Raw genomic sequence first — 12977 nt, forward strand, 5'->3', positions numbered from 1 at the left:
AGTGTCAACCAAACTCCACCCAGAGCGGCAGCCATTCGATAGAAAAGCCTTCTACTTTCAATGGCCTGAGCTCAGACCAATCACAGCGCCCCTGCCCGTGCCCCCCCCTCCTTGGCTCCCAGGCCTTCAGCCAATCACAGCAGCCCCCCTCCACACATGACTCGATGCGCTGCTGTCCATCAACGGCCTCATATAAAGTGCATGCATGGAAATGTGGAGCAGTTCAATAACTTGCGTCGTAGCCAAGCTTGCGTGTGTGTGTGTGTGTGTGTGTGTGTGTGTGTGTGTGTGTGTGTGTGTGTGTGTGTGTGTGTGTGTGTGTGTGTGTGTGTGTGTGTGTGTGTGTGTGTGTGTGCGCTTGTTTACCTATGTAGAAGCACGGAAGGAGAGGGAGGGAGGGAGGGCGAGAGAGAAAGATTTGTATGGCACTTGTATTTGCAAACTCCTGGCTGAGTTCCCACTAGAGGCAGAGAGATCAGACAGAGTGAGCAGAGGACGGAGAGAGGAACCCTTTCTGCAGCAACTTTCCAGCCTGTCCACATGAGCTTTCTCCCCGAATATGGAGGCTTTTCGCTCTCGCGTTTGATTTTTTTTTTCCTACCATCCAGTCACCACAGATTCACGCTGCCGAACTTTTAGGTAAGTATTTGAACTGCTCGTCCTTCCAGCTTCACTGATTAAACACTTGCCTTTGCCACTTTTCACTGGTTCTGATTTTGTTTCATAGTAATACATGACTCGTTTAAAAAGCTGTAACTACCTTCAACAATTTCATTGAAAACACTATTTCTACAAAGCTAATGTAAAAAAAAGTTGTTTTTATCTTCACTTATAACACAGACATTTGTATTTGTTCCTGATGTGTGTGAGAGTGTTTGTGCTTGGTACAGTTTGTCTGAAACAGTGTTATGTGTGTGCGTGTGTCAAACCAGACAGGGGCTCTGTGTGTGGGAGAGTTTTGAAAAGGATGCATGTGCGAGAGAAAGAGAGACGGAGAGATTGTGTGCGCCGGACAAAGTGTGCCAAGTGTGAAAAGTGTGCGTGTGTTCCTGTGACCGTCTGTGTGTGTCTTTTTTTCTAAAGCTTGCTCTGTGAGAATGCGGAATGAGGACTGCGGTAGCCGGTAGCAATGTTTGACTGGGAGGAACTGAGCCAGACAGTAGACAAAAGCGAGTAGGGACGTCCAGACAGGGCAGGTCAGCCATTAGAGGCTGCAGCGGAGGGACAGGTCAGCCAGCTGCTGCTCCGCTCCATGAGGGGAGGGGACATCCCGCCTCCAGCGTTCGGGTGAGGTTAGGGGTGACCATGCTTCACTGCCTCTCAAAGTGCTCACCTTGCACCTCGCCCCTTTCCCACTTTGAGAAAAGCCCGCCGTGCTTTGCAGGTCGAAAATCCCAACTTGAGGAATCAGTTGAATGTGCTGAGTATAACTATACTTGCATCATTGTGAAAATCTTTCAGCACTGGTTTGCGAAATTTGGCAAATTTTTTTCTTTCTTTTTTTTTTAAAGCAGCGATGGTTTCGAATAAAAAATTCAAGAAGCTGCCGTCAATGACTTGCTAGAGTTAACAAAAAATACTAAGGTGAAGGGAGGAAAATGCAGCAAAGGAAGTGCAGATGTAGGAGGTGGTTAAATATAGACAGCGCTTAAAGAGGAAGAATAGGAGAGACTGTAATTTTCACAGAGGATGTTTTTTTCTGTTCCCTTTTTCGTTGGTTTTCCCCGCCGGCTTGCGTGGGGGTCGCTGGGTTTGGAATGTATTTAGTGACAGGAAATACTCACCGCCCCTATATTTTTTTTGTCCCAGTCTGCTTTTGTCCAAAGCTCTTAATCCACCGCAAAAGCCGAGTGCGTGAAGGAGTAGCAACAACCAAGAAAAACATCACAGATGTACAGCACGGCTGCTGCTGGAGTCAGGAAAACACATTCACAGACAGCACAAAGGCTTAACATCGGAACACACACACACACACACACACACACACACACACACACACACACACACACACACACACACACACACACACACACACACACACACACACACACACACACACACACACACACACACACACACACACACACACACACACACACACACACACACACATTTGAGTGATGACGAAGTTACATGTAGCTGCTAGAGGAAGTGAAAAGTGTCATCACTTAAGGTAACAAATTCAGATTAAAACCAAACAAAAACAACCGTCCTGACAGCAGTCTGGGAAACATTCATTTAGAAACCCTCTGAGGCGCTCCAACTGAAAGCAGACGACTACTCATTCTCTGAGATGCCTGTACATGTCGAGTCTTGTTACCCAGATACACATCTCAGCCCTCATCACCGGCAGCCAACAGAAGTCATACACTCCATAACCCAAATCAGCAGAGCCTTTGTGTGAAGTCACTGAAACAATTAAGTCTCCAGCCGGCATACAGCCTTTAATACAAGTGTTAAAAAACAACAACCCTGTTATTAGAAAATGAGTGACAGCACAGGTTTTACTAATTGCTTAAGGATTACAGGTAGCCAAAGTCCTTTGTTGACAGAATGATAACACTTGGACTCTGTGGAGGTGAACTTGAGGGCTTAGATTTTTTTTGGTCCCTATAATGTTTACGCAGCATGTTGGAAACCTTGACGGTTTTGCATGGTCCAGTCTTACTTGTTGATCAGCTAATAACGTCTGGGTTCAGAGAAGGCAGCAGTTGTGTAAGTGACTCCTGTGACCCCGCACCTTGGCCTGGGCAGACTTTGATCCCAGGCTTGGAGCTCTATAAGCCCCTCTGCACCCCTTGCTCCCTCCCAGGCCTGTGTGTACCTGGATTTGAATAGAAACCAGACAGCGATGCCCCCCTCCTCCTCCTCTGTCACCACTCCCGTGCGGGACAATGAGGATTTGTTAGTGCTCAGCCGCAAGCCTGCTGACACAAAGCGCATAGCCTCCCAGTCCCCGGTCCTGGAGTGTAGCAAGCCGAAGCACAGGCGGGCAGGACACCAGCAGGGGGGGCCCAGAGTGGGGGTTGGGGGAGTGGGGGCAGTTTGCAGGGGTGGGATTAGCAGACAAGAGCTCTGGGTTGGGGGATGGGGGCCTGAAATGAACAGGAAATTACTGCCTTTGATGAGGCAGAGGCAGAGTCGCACAGGCTGAACTCCTCCGGGCCTCTTCCCCCGGCCGTAAAAAACCTGTTTGAGCAGAAAATGTCAAAACACTTCAAGGCCCCCATGTGTCACTTCCCTCTGGCTACGATGGAGTTGTTAAGTCCATACGCAGGTGCTAAGCAAACACTCGCAAAAGTTTGCGCTTTTCCCCCCCTCCACCACCCTCTCGAGCCGTTCTCACTTCCTCAGCCCCTGACCATGTCATGGGAATCCTATTAAGCTATGCATCCATCCAGCCCATTTTCACAGCTCACCCTATATCACACTGCAGGGAAACGGCATACGTCGGCATTTATATTAAGCCTTCTGTATAAATATTTCAAAAACCGTGAGGGTGTTGAAAACATTGTAAATATGCTGGGCATTACATCAAAGGTAGAGGAGCAGAGATGGGGGGGGGGGATAAACCCAAAATCTGGATTTCTTATGCTTTCAACGAAGTGTGATTTGCCTTGGTTGAAAAGAAAAAAAGGACTTTTACAACATGATATCTGCTGGGGTTTTCAGCCACATTTGAATCGAGCAGCAAGAGGAAGGGGAACAACGTGCTAGACCCTCTCTTTTACAAGCGCCTTCCATACCTTTTTTTACAATCAAATAATGATTTAACATCTTTCTACCGACACCCACTCCATTTAAATCTCTTAAATGTCTCAGAGAACTTCTTTCGTGCCGTGTGTGCGTTCCTGAGCGTGAAGAGAGACGGTAATGTGTGTTCAGTGAATATCAGGGTCGATTAGAGAGTCTCGTCTGGTCGGGGTACAGCAGATTAGACAGGCGGAGCAGATACAGGCCGCAGGTTGGTCATCTGGCGCTCTGACCCACATTGCTGTGATGTCCACGTCACTTCCCATTACACTGACAATTGGACGCCACATCAGCTGACAGCGCCGTGATCTGCATACCCTCCCCGCAGGCGAGGTCCTGCTCACCGCAACCTCGTGCTGTCATACTCCATCCCTGGCCGTCCCAGCGCCTGGCCACAGGAAGTGTTGGATGAGTCACAATGAGGCATCACCGTCACAGCTCTCGGTCCAAACCGTGTGGGTTGTAGATTTGGCACGCTAGCAGAATGTTGACCTTGACGCTAATATGCTAAAATCTAAGCTTCAGGATGTCAAGTCAAATAAAATTAACTTGTGACAGCAACTTCGCTGAGCTTTATTTTTAGCCAAAAGCAGCATGTATTTAAATTAATAGCAGTTCTCCGCATTAAGGCCAGGACAAGTATTCACATCAACAGCTTGAACATTTGTCAGAAGCATTTGTCATCACGACTCGCATAGCGTTTTCATTTCAGTCACTTATCATTGTCGTCCCTCTGCGAGTGAAGTAATGCCATGGCTGGCTGCAGTTTGTCGAGCAGATTCAACACACGCGTCCTGCCCTCTGCAGCTGATGCCGAGTGCAGAACATACAAAAACCCAATAACACATTTGATCTCCCAAATCTGACATTTCAACAAGCACTTGGACCAAAAATACATGTACCCAGGCAGCCCGTCATTGGTGCATCTGTGGAAGCATAGAAAGAGTAATAGGCCTCGTGGCACTTCTGCAGCTGGCTGACAGAGACGGGTCTGTTTGCTGGCTGCCTGATAGATAATTGGCAGCTATGGAGTAAAAAGCGGGCTCAGCAACAGATAAGGGCCGTGTGGAAAGCTCCATAATCATCAGGGATTAGCAAATGATAAATCATGGGTTCACACAAGTATGCTGTCACTGCTGGAAGAGCTGGAGAGAGAGGTAGGAGAGAGCGGATGTGGAGAGATATAGATAGAGAGCAGGAGAGAGGAGAGAAAGAGTGAATAGTAGTGAAGATGTGGATGTTTTTGCTGTAATTCAAAAGGAAACAATAATAACAACTAGCAGGTCAGCAGGAGAGGCAGGCTGAGAGGGGGAAATGAAAAGAGAGGAGAAATTAAAAGCTCTGCCAACACTCCGGCTAATACAATCTTCTGCCTGTCAGATTACCTTCTTTAATCCAGAAAGGTTTAACGCCTCTTAGAAATCTGAAAGGAGACATGAATTCAGCAGAGATTTTCCTCTGCTAGCGAGGAGGAAGGTGCCGTGGAGGAGGGTTAAGTCTCTGAGCAACTCTCCAAAGCACTGGCCTCAACAACTCTGCTGCGCAGTCCTCAAACTGCTATGCAGAGGATCAGCCAATTCCAACCGCCGCAATGTTCGACTCAAGCGTCCCGACTTATACCGCAGTGTTCATCCACCACCGGCAGTCGAGCATTTATGCATCTCTAAAAATATCATACATGAGCTCTGTGTGTTTGATCCACAGTGTCTTTCATCCATACAGTAGGACAAAAAGATGAGCTTAACTTTGGCTTAGGCGGAGCTGATTAGGTCAACAGAGCACAAAGAGCCGTACAGCACATTAAGGACACAGTGTCCCTGCTGGTGCAACGCGGCGACATGCTCCCCTACTGGGAACAGGGCGCGATGCTTTGTAATATTTGTTACACAAAAAAAAAAAAAAAAAATGGGGCTTTATGGAAATAAAATGGCAGTGTATAAAAAAAACAGAGAAGATGATGACCATGTTTGGTCTAGCACGGTGCTAAAAGTGGCAGTAATAGTGGCTCTGATTTGAACTGCAGCTGGTAGAGAGAGGTGCTACGGTTAATCCCAAATGGAAAAAAATCAAGCAATTTAAGTATTACATTTTGCGCATCTCCCATCATCTTACGTGTGTATGTTGCTGCATTGGTGGCTGTTGAATAATGATTTTTTTAGGGTGCACCTGAATTGAAACTGAAATTAGAGGTTTTGCAGATTCCATCAACCTACTGGTATTGCTTCTCTTTCGCTCACTTATTCTAGCTGAACCCACCTGACCGTGCTTTAGATCGACCAGGTCTGTCTGGCCGTGGAGGTGGCTCAGGCGGCATCTAGGCACAATAATGGCAGATCAGTATCCAGGTCATTCCCATGCTGGCTCCCACTGATAACAGAAATGTGAAATCAGTGTTGCCGCCTGTGACTTTCACTCACCAGCTCTGTGCCATTTCTAAATCTGGCAGTGTGAGGCTTCCCTGCTTTGTGGATGGGGAGGGTGTTTTAAGATGACAATGATCATGGTGATGGCCCGGTTCTCTGCTCCCTGCTGCTTATTACTGCATTGCGGGGGTGCAGCGAGTTCGAACGGCGGGCAGACGAGGAAACCGCTGATCCCCGCGCTTGCCGACAAACCCACCACTGCACTGCGTCGACGGATTAAAAACACGGATTATGTGCTATAAGTGAGCGTTGTATAACCTTTTGTTTGGGTATGGCAACATATTTCTACCGTGTTTTAATGACTCAATTAAGGCTCACGGATTCAAAACAGACTACGAGTTCCCAAATACCGAAATATGATAGAGCAAGGATTTTGGGGGCGGGCTTTGACAATGCCAGATTTCAAAGGGCGCCGTGAGTCTGACCTGCGGATAAAGTCTGTTGAAGATAAAAAAGTGGCAGCAGGCTCCAGAGAAATGTCACGGTTAAATCCAGAAGACAACCACAAAGGGCTCTCTCTCATCCCGCTTTGTTAGAGATCCTCAAAACTGCCGCGAAAAGAGCCCGGGATACATATTCATCAGCCTCTGCACTCATGACTGAAATGAGCCGACAAAGCTTTGGAGAAGAGAGAGGAGTGTAACATACTGTGCAGTTCTCTCCGGCATGCTGCTGGAGTGGATAAGTCAACTAGAGCCAGACTGACGTGACGTGATCAAGTGCATCAACGGCGGGTTCAAAAGGTGCACAGCAAAGAGAGAAAAGACAGACGCAGAGAAAAAACCTGGCAGACAGACAGGCACGTCAATCAGCGCTGTACAGGTGAGGATACTAGCTGCTGCAAGGAGGCACTGAGGATAAGCAGTGAGGGCGGTGTTTAAGAGAAAACAGTGTGCCACCATCAAGACAGAGTTTAATGCTGAGAGAGTAGCTGGCAGCAGAGATACGAGCTGGCTCGACCACGGTTAAGGTTGCGTATGAAACCCCGGAGCCTTGGCAGGATGATCCGTGGCACGTGGAGGCGGGGGTTTTCTGGAAAGTCTTGGCGCTCCGCCTGATGGAGTCCCTACACTGCAGCAGGGCCGTCCCCAGGTTCAGCCAGTATGGCTCATCAATGGTCATACATCGCTTACGCCCCTCAAGACCCAAAGAAATGCATCGTTAAACTACGCTGGACCGAAAAGTTCTGTAAATATTCTGATGCTTTTTCCCCAAAAGGCAGGGTTAATTTCATTCAGGGCTTGAAGCTGTTGGGAGCTGCTATTCCGTGCCAGTATTTCGTATTGTTAAATGATGAGGGAGGTTCTAGCGGTTCTAGCACATTGAAACGTATACAGTAACCATTACAACCCCAGTTAGAGCCCAGCGACCTTTGTCGCATGTCACTTCCTTTTCCTAGGCGCAACTTCTTACACGGCCATGGAATGGCTAACACATTTGCAGTTTTCCGTCTCAAGAATTGTATTAATTGGAGTCGCCACTAAAACTACAATAATCATTTTCATCTGTGCCAAGACCAATATTAATGAAAACATAATACAACCTATTCATTTAAATCAGGGTTGCGCAGAACTAAATGTTTCACTAGGTTTAAGGTCTTCCAAAAAACAGCCAGAGCATTCTAAATAGGCAAACAAGGAAATTACATACTTCATACTTAGCTGATCATATGTGGTGAATATTACTGTAACTGGTCTCTTCTATTTATCTAACCGCGATTAATTTATTGACTCACAGACCAATCCACTTTACAAATGTGTGACAGTTAAATTTGATACTTCACAAACCAGTGGACCAGTAAATCTGATTATAAACTTCAAAACCAGCAGACATTAAAACGTCAATCTGACTTAAAGCCTATTTTGTGACTGACAGCTCAATTAAAGCATATTTGTTGAATTTGATCGAGTTTGTTCAGGAGGAGGATCACTCATGGCGCGAGTGATTTCAGCGATTTACTCTCCTCATGTACTTCCATTTGGAAATGTCTTGCAGAGCCAGTGGATTGTATAATAATAATAATTGTCAAGAGGTATGATGGGATGGGAAAGCATTTGGGAGCATTAGCTGGCAGCCTCCCAGCCAGAGTATTTTTTAACAGGCATCTGAGCCCAGCTGAGAGTGTCAGGTTAACTGTGGATACACGTACGCATCAGAGGATTAGACTGATGAGGAAATAAGTTGCATCCACTCCGACCATTTAAAAAACGGATTGTGTCTCTGTGCCGATCTCACCATAGCCTGGGAAACTCTAAAGTGAAAAGTGGAAGAGAGAAATGTTCCTATGGAAGTGGTTAGGTCATGACAGGAACCAGTGGGTGGTTTTGTTCTGTAACTGGTGGATTGTCAGGATGTGGAGGCTGGGGGGGCTTTGGATGTGCGTATATATTCATCTTCCAATCCAGGGACTCTCAGATCAGTTCTTGACTCGACATTTTCAGTTCCTGAAGATTTTTCTTATTTTTACAAGAAACTTAAAGCTATTATCAGGAACTTTTATTTTATGTTGATTTCGGCGGTCCCGGTAGACCTTTTAAAAAAAACCTTCTCGTTTCACTGCAGCAGTGTCTGACAGTCTGGTTCTGGTTCTCCCGTGCCTTCCTCCCCTTCAGCAGGGCCAGCAATACGGTCTGGGCCTGCGTTTGCTCCCAGCGGGGAGCAGAGGAGCAGAGCGGAGAAGCTCTGCTCTTGGCCACAGGAGGCAGTGTTTGCTTATGTAGTTCATCTAAAAAGGCATCAATATTAAATTGAGACAGTTTCATAAGCAGTGTAAAATTCCTTGTAGTAACTTTAACCAAACCTAGCCTCAACTGCAACAGTATGTCTGTTCCTAGTGTACAGACTAAACTCCCCTGGGTTCTAGTCTGAGACTAGATTCCCACACAGAGCACATCTTGATGTTCTAACATTTAGGTCTTGTATCCTATCCAATGATCACCACAGCACCATGGTTGACTATCTATAATTGTTTCCCTGACCTCGAGTTCCCCTTTCACACAAGAAAGCATGCAGTCCTAACATAACCGACGTGTACGATACACCGACTTAAAAAATTGGAGCTCCTTTTGCTGAACTTTGCATGTGTGCTGCACTGGCCTTGTTTCAGGCGGCGCGGAGTCCTGGCTGCAGACCAGCCAGCTATGCAGGCAACACGACAGAGTACACTGTGTGCTTCTCATTGTCCAACCCCTGGAATGTGCTGACGACGCAGGGTTCACTCTAGTTCAGTCACACTGTAGCACTCTTCACTGTGGCCCCGTCTCATGTATGCCCAGCTTTTTTTTTTTTTTTTCTTTTTTTAAAACATACTTTTGAAAGTTTGTCAGTTATGCAAAGCTTCTGGGGACCACACCAGCAGCAGTACTATCAAGAAACCTGATACAAAAGCACAAACCAACGAATACATTCTCCCAAGAGCAGGGAGAGCAGAAGTCAAGTCAGATTGGGAAAAAAAAAAAAAAAAAAAAAAGGGGAAAGGAGAGGGAGAGATATTTGAGAATGAAAAAGCCTCCGTGTGTCTCGGCATGCAGCCAGACTGCGCAAGTGCCAAAGAGGGAAACCATTGAAGCCCGAGCCAGAGGGACTGAAAAAAAACAAAAAGAATGGATTCCCACCTCGTCTGCGAGTGGAAACACAGAAATTAAGAAACTGTGGAAGAATTTATTGAAAAGAAAAAGGAGACAAGGGGGCATATAGACCTATTGAATATAAAAGACTAATGTCTGGCCATAACTTGTGTATTTAAAATATGAATATCAACGCAACACAGAAGCTATTCAAAAAAATAGCGTTTACCAATTACTTATCCATTTGCTCAAAAAGCCTTTGTACAACATTCTGGTGTTTTTTATGATTCAAGGTGACAATGATTTTCAAGGCAAGACTTTGCGGCTTTTGTTTGGGTGTAGTGCTAGATGGGAACAATGAAACTAATTCATGGAACACAGAAATTGAGAAATGTTTAGTGTCATATTGTGGTAATAATGTCGTCTCCTCTAAGGTCAGTGAACTGTGTCAAAGCTGCAGAAAGAGAATTGGGCCTCTCTCTCACCAAAGTGATCATTCATTATGCAGAGAGCAGGCGAGAGTGGCTCTTTTCTGAAAAGCTGTGAAACACACAGAACATCTGTAGATCCAATCTTCTCATTTTCCATCAGATTGATCTAACCAGAACACAAATCCTGCAGAACTGCAACAAATCTCTCTACAATGAGCTGCATCACACACACACACACACACACACACACACACACACACACACACACACACACACACACACACACACACACACACACACACACACACACACACACACACACACACTACCTCCCTAACAGGTTTCAGTAAGTCTTCAAATCAAAAGCACAACTTGCATGAAATGCCACGTGAAAAGATTCAGAAAAAAACAAATAGTGTTGCAAATCTTTTCTTCTGTGTCGAGGGAAACAGGCAAAACAGGGGAGAGAGAGAGCACAGACAGACAGAGTGAGCATTAATAAAACATGACTGCATGATTTTCCAACCTCAAAGAGGCGAACACAGGAAGGCACGCTCCCAGAGCAGAAGCTGAGGTTCAGCGCAGGGTGAAGGGAACAGTAATCTCTAACTAGCTCAACACCGCAGTGCACTATAAACTGCGGGGCACAGCAGCTTTCTCTGATCACACTTCGCCTTCCTCCACGAGCCAGACTGACCTCGTCTTCTGTCCTTTTATTCATGCCATTTCTGCCCCCCCTCACCCTTTTTTTTGTTCTGCAGACTGAAGGTGGAAGAAGCACAGGGTTGGCAGAGAGTTTCATTAGTAGTTCAGCAGGAGTTGAGGATGATGATGACGACAACGGCGGTGTTTAAGGAAACCCAAACCTTTGCGTCACCGCCCTCCTGACTAGACGCTATTTGAACCTCCACGCTGACATGGGTGGTAACACGCCTTGGCATGGTGTCACTCCACACACACATGTTTTTTTGGTGACAGCAATACAAAGTTCTCATTTTCCATTGTTTTAACCATCTGTTGAGAGCTGAGGTCTGACATCATAGCAGGCTTACAAAAAAATAAAATACATGTTTCGATTTGCAGACATTTTGAAATGATGTGGTTTGGATGGGAACCAGCCAGCGAGGGACAGGCCACTGTGATTTTCCACAACTGCAGCGACAAAGATAAATGAAGAAAAAATTGATTGATTTTTGTCATTCATACGTTATACATGTTGATTTTCTGTGACAAGTAAAATAGCTGCCATCAAACAAACAAACCGCAGCGAGACCAGCAGTCCTTCCTGGTGCCCACAGTGAACATTCAACGCTGTCGGTGAGTTTGAGCTCCAAAACCATCGACCGTTGACTGTACCCTGAGGGACGCCACAACACACACACACACACACACACACACCCCCCCCCCCCCCGCTGGAAAGCATACATTGTGAGACATTTCAGTTCTGCTCTCATGCAGAGCAAACTGAGAACCACAGTCTGTGGACGACAAGTTAAGGCTTCGACCTTCAGTTCGCCGGGATCCCCAGGACACATTCCATCAAGCACCAGATCAGCTGTGACGCAGGATGTGTCACTTCTAAGGCTGCAATAAACATTCATTGCTGTCGGTGGGTTTACATGAAAACAACTCACTGATCAATGAATGCAGACTGCGGTTCAAACACCTCAGTAACCAGTTGGCCACGGGCTTCGACGAGAGCACAGACCTGACACAACATGCCATTGGTAATGTGACTAATGAAGGTAACGTTTTTCAAGGTCTCTGGCCGAGGCTGGCGAGCACATTGCTTGCAGTGTCACCATACAGGATTTCTTAGCATTCAAGTTCAGATGTCCTTCCAACATTTACAGTGATGCTTTGGTTTTTAAAGGGTCAGTTCACCCAAATGAGATACACATTTTCACCACGAGTGCTATGTAGAAATGTGCTTTTTGTTTTTTTTTCTCCAGGTTTCGAGATATTTGATTCAGTCTCCCTTAAATGTCATTATTCAATGCCAAGAGGATCACTAACGAGATTCCATTCACTTCCATTGTATTAGGATGAGGCAGAAATCTGACAACTCAAAATCTGGATAAATGAAACAAGAACTATCTGCATGACTATATACCACTAGTGGTAGTTGATCATTTTGTACCTTTTGAAATGCATTTTTAAAAAAGTTTTTTTTTTTAAACTAAAATATGTTATACAAATGGCAAACTCCTACAAGGAATCACTAGGGTGGTTGTGTCGGTAACGTTAGTGAGTGTCCAGTCGAGAGACAAATCCGCTGGTGGCAAGCAAGACACAGCTCTCCAAGTGAAGGGGGTTAGCCATGAAATTAGCGACAACCACGGCCCAGGCTCATTTCAGGTGGATTTTCAAACTATGAAATTTAATGGAAACCAATGGCTGTCTGAAATGTGGTCAAGACCTACAAAACCCTTTTCTCATTTTACAAAAGAAGTCATTGTTCTCAAACGTTACATGTTTAAACACAAGTGGCTGTAGATGAACTTTGCCTAAATAAAATTGGAAATACTTGGTAACATTTCTTATTTAAAGATGCTTTATATGGGGAGCATTTATATTACCTCTCAATGGTGCTACACAGCCAGCACACCAACAGCACTAACAGTGCAAAAAACGGGCGTGCAAAGAGAGGGCGTGCAAAGAAAAATGTGAAGCAGCAAGAAGACAAGAGTGTAACCGGAGAAACACCATAAACAACCTCACAATAATTAAGGCATTTTCTTTCACGTGCACCTCGCGCCAGCTTCACTAAGGCGAGTATGGAAGGCCATTATCAGCTTTAACCA

The 12977-nt window shown here is 45.7% G+C and overlaps 1 long non-coding RNA gene across 1 annotated transcript; it reads left to right on the forward strand.

Moving 5' to 3' along the window:
* Nucleotides 1-459: 459 nt before the first annotated feature.
* On the forward strand, nucleotides 460-11255 carry LOC137890155 (uncharacterized). The gene is made up of 2 exons (XR_011105270.1): nucleotides 460-639; nucleotides 10935-11255. It is a non-coding gene; the product is annotated as an uncharacterized lncRNA (long non-coding RNA).
* Nucleotides 11256-12977: the final 1722 nt, after the last annotated feature.

This window comes from Cebidichthys violaceus, unplaced genomic scaffold (assembly GCF_023349555.1).
Source record: "Cebidichthys violaceus isolate CVI_PGR_0920_01 unplaced genomic scaffold, fCebVio1.0.p SCAF_62, whole genome shotgun sequence".
NCBI lineage: Eukaryota > Metazoa > Chordata > Actinopteri > Perciformes > Stichaeidae > Cebidichthys > Cebidichthys violaceus.